Consider the following 4,366-nt stretch of genomic DNA (forward strand, 5'->3'; position numbering starts at 1 on the left):
GAAGATTGTATGCCTGAATACACTTGGCTAGGGCAGAACTTGCTTGTCTGCAAGAGGTTCACTGATGAAAGGGGGAATTCTGCTTCCTATCCTCTCAGGATATAGCCTGTAATAAAGTTGCATTTGTGTTGTACTTTATACTCTCCAAAGAACTTTTGCAGATGTTATCACATGTGATCCTCATGAGAAACTTATGATTGAGGCAGAGTTAGTTCATTCAGTAACTATTTAATGCATCCTACTATGTGCCAAGCCTTGTGCTAGGCATTGGCTTAAGTATATTAATGAATAAGGTTAACTCCTCCTCATCCTCCCAGCTCAACACACACATCATTTGTGGACTTTTTTTTAGAGAGGGCTTCCCTCTTTTTTCCCTTCTCTCTGCATAGCCTGCTTGCATCTTTCATAGGACTCATCACAATTTAATTATAGATTTATTTTTTTGTGTGTCTGCCTTCCGTGCTTGCACTGTAAGCTTCAGGAGACTTTGTCACATACGCCACTGAATCCCCCACCATGTAGTACAGTGGGGAAATTTCACAGTCTGAAATTTCACAGTCTGGTAAAGGGAAACAGACATGAAGGTATAATAAACTAGTATTTTTTTTTTTTTTGAGACAGTCTCACCATGTCGCCCTGGGTAGAGTGCTGTGGCATCACATCTCACAGCAACCTCAAACTCTTGGGCTTAAGTGATACTCTTGACTCAGGCTCCCAAGTAGCTGGAACTACAGGCACAGACCAGAACGCTGGGCTATTTTTTGTTGCCGATGTCATTGTTGGTCAGCTGGCCCGGGCAGGGTTTGAACACGCCAACTTCGGTGTATGTGGCTGGCGCTGTAAACACTGTGCTATGGTCACTGAGCCATGATAAACTAGTCTTTATGCCTTGGAAGAAGTTTGTCTAGAGTAGGGACTTAACAAGAGGAATAAATTCTATGTGTCAGAAAAAGCTTCCCTGATGGTATTGCATCTGAACTAAATCTTGAAATACTATATGGGAACAAAGATGGGGAAATACCCCGCAAAAGAGAAAGCAACACAGACAGTATCGTGGAGGCATAAAACAGCATGTCATATGCTAAGAACTGTAAGTATTTTGGTAATTTCTGAAGCATGTAAGAATGAAGTGAAAGGTGTGAGTTGGTTAGAGATGATTTTGAAGGTGCAAGAGCCAGGTTAGCAAGAGGACCCTGAATGCTGTGCTACCAAATTTGAACTTCATTCCATTCACAGTAAGAACAGCTATCATTTATTGAGTACTTTTGTTCACAATAACAATAGCTACTATTTATTGACTACTGACTTTGAGCTGAATATTTACATATTCTTTTAAAAAAGATATAAAAAAATTTACACTAATGTAAACGTAGAAAAAATGGTATAATGAACTTCCATGTACCCATTACCCAGCTTTGACAATTATCAACTCATGCCAATTTTTGTGGTACTCTATTGCTGCATAAAAAACTACCCTCCAGACTTAGTGGCATAAAACAACAAGGATTTCATTATATCCAGCCATTTGGGGAGCCAGGAATGTGGGCACGGCTTGCCTGGGCAATTCTGCTCTTTGTAGCACTCAGTAGTATTCAGGTGATGGATGAGCTGGTCTAGAGAGTCCAAGACTCCTACACCTGGGCCTTGATGGAAATGGCTGGAAGGCTGAGAGGAGCTATAACTGTTGACTGGAATACCTAAATGTAGCCTCTCTAGGATGGTGCATTGACTCACACCTGTAATCCTAGCACTCTGAGATCCCTAAGCAGATAGATTGCTTGATCTCAGGAGTTTGAGATTAGCCTGAACAAGAGGGAGACCCAATCTCTGCTTTAAAAAAGATAGAAAAATTAGGGGCATTTTGGCAGGCTTCTATTAGTCCTGGCTACTCAGGAGGCTGAGGCAAGAGGATTGCTTCAGCCCAGGAGTTTGAGGTTTCTGTGAGCTATGACACCACGGGACTCTAGCCTTGTGTAACAGAAGTGAGACTTTGTCTCAACAACAACAACAACAAAGAAAACAAAACAAAAAATAAAATAAAACAAAAAAAAAATTTAGTTTATCTAGCATAACAGTTAGACTTCTAACTGGCTTCTCCCTGAGCACTTACCCAAGAGAAGGATGTGGAAGTTTCATGACCTTTTCTGACCTTGCCTTAGAAGTCACATAGCATTACTTCTGCTATGTTGGTTCTAAGTGAATTATAAGGCGAAGATTCCAGGACAGTGGAATTAGATTCAACGTCTACAAGGCAGGGGAGGAGGCAAGGTCAAATTTTAGAAGATCATGTAGAATGAGAGATATCGTTGCAGCCATATTTGGAAAACACAATCTGCCAGACCAATCCCACTTCATTTCTACTCCCCTCCACACCCACTCCACTTCCATGGACTATTTGGAATTAAATCCCAAACATCACATTTTCATCTACAAAAATTTATGCATATACAGACTCAGGTAAATGTCACCCTACCCTTAGCAGGTTAGACTAGACTTTTCTCCCCCCATTTTACAAATGAAGAAACTGGAGCCAAGAGAAGTTTGTAGCACTTGTCAAAAGTCACAACACTAGTAGGTGGTTCAGGCAGGACTTGAACCTAGTATGTTTGATTCTAGTGCCTAACTTCTAATATGGAGCGCCTGATAGATTTTATTTGTTTATCTTTAGAGCCGAGGTCTCACTATGTTGCCCAGGCTGACATGCAGTGGCTATTCATTCTTTCTTATCTGTATTCCAATCCTATAGCTTATCCTTGGTCCAAAATCAACTCCTAGGGCCAGAGTTTGAGGGATTCTCCAGGGTCATGTCAAGTAATTGACTAGTGGGACAGCTGTAGAAGAAAAAGTCTAAACTCGGGCGGTGCCTGTGGCTCAGAGAAGTAGGGCACAGGCCACATATACTGGAGGTGGTGAGTTCAAACCCGGCCCTGGCCCAAAACTGCCAAAAAAAAAAAAAAAAAAAAAGAAGAAGAAGAAGAAGGAAAAGTCTAAGCTCTTTCTTGTTCCAGTCCTACTCCTTTTGTTCAGGTAACGTGTACTTGGAAAGCTCTGTCAAAAACTGAAATTGGTTCAATGAAGTTGCATTTTACATGCACCAGGAAAAATGTTGAGAAGCTTGAAAATTTGAATGTTCTTTAAAGGAACCCCCATTTCATCTCCTATTATGAATTTCCTTAGAGAAATTAACCCATAGTGAGTGCCAGGGCTTATTAAATGGGAAGGAGTTGGAGAGCTCATATACTGCCTAAAGGCTAGTCTAGCAGAGGACTTGGCACTGGGAAAAGGCCTTGTTAAATATTAATTAATGATTAACCAGCGGGAAGAACTTATGAAAGGCACAGGAAGGTGAAAAAGAAATGAGAGAACAATCCTGCTTTCAGAAACATTAAATTTCTGTATGGGAGATTTTCTTCTGGGTCAGGTTTGGGTCAGCACAAAAATACTGACTGCAACATGTTGGTGATGGACAGAATATGCAGTGTATTGCCCCACACATCTACAATAGGCTCCAAAATGAGATTTCTAACCTTCAATAATTGGCTCAAGGTTGGATGTGGCTTCTAGAATTCTCTGTGCAAAATTTCTAGATACAGGAAGTGACCAGTTTTCTACCTTTACGGTGTCTTTCATTCACCACTGAGCAGTTTCCACCTGCTTTATTTTTTTTTTGTTGTTGTTGTTAGAGAGACAGAGTCTCACTTTATCGTCTCAGTAGAGTGCCATAATGTCACAGCTCATAGCAACCTCCAACTCCTGGGCTTAGGCGATTCTCTTGCCTCAGCCTCCCAAGTAGCTGGGACTACAGGCACCCGCCACAATGTCCGGCTATTTTTTGTTGTAGTTCGACCAGGGCCATGTTTGAACCCACCACCCTCAGTGTATGGTACTGGCACCCTACCCAATAAGCCACAGGCCACCCTCCACCTGCTTTTTTTTTTTTTTTTTACTTTGTGGGTCTTATGTTGCCTTTATTTTCAAAAATATGGAACGCTTCACGAATTTGCATGTCATCCTTGTGCAGGGGCCATGCTATTCTTCTCTATCGTTCCAATTTTAGTATATGTGCTGCCAAAGCGAGCACCCTCCACCTGCTTTTAAACTTATTTTACAGTCTGAGCAATAGTATGAAGGGACTCTGCAAGCTAAAATTTTCAGAATGGATTTATTGTCTCAATTATTTAACTTGGTATTCAGGTTTAGTTTATTTTTCAAGTTCTATGGTTTAAAAAAGACAAAACGTTAAGAATCTTATGCATATGCTACTTATGGTTTCCTGTTTCTTATTGAAGAAAGCTTGCATAGAAGCTTTGCTTGCATAAAAGTCTTCCTTCACCACTAACACTGAGGACATCAAAGTTCAGTAAAG

General features: G+C 40.9%; 1 non-coding gene across 1 annotated transcript; it reads right to left on the bottom strand.

Annotated features, from left to right (window-relative positions):
• Window positions 1-3,976: 3,976 nt before the first annotated feature.
• On the bottom strand, window positions 3,977-4,081 carry LOC128578684 (U6 spliceosomal RNA). The gene has a single exon (XR_008377824.1). It is a non-coding gene; the product is annotated as a U6 spliceosomal RNA (small nuclear RNA).
• Between the last annotated feature and the right edge of the window lie 285 nt (window positions 4,082-4,366).

Source organism: Nycticebus coucang, chromosome X (assembly GCF_027406575.1).
Source record: "Nycticebus coucang isolate mNycCou1 chromosome X, mNycCou1.pri, whole genome shotgun sequence".
Classification (NCBI taxonomy): Eukaryota; Metazoa; Chordata; class Mammalia; order Primates; family Lorisidae; genus Nycticebus; species Nycticebus coucang.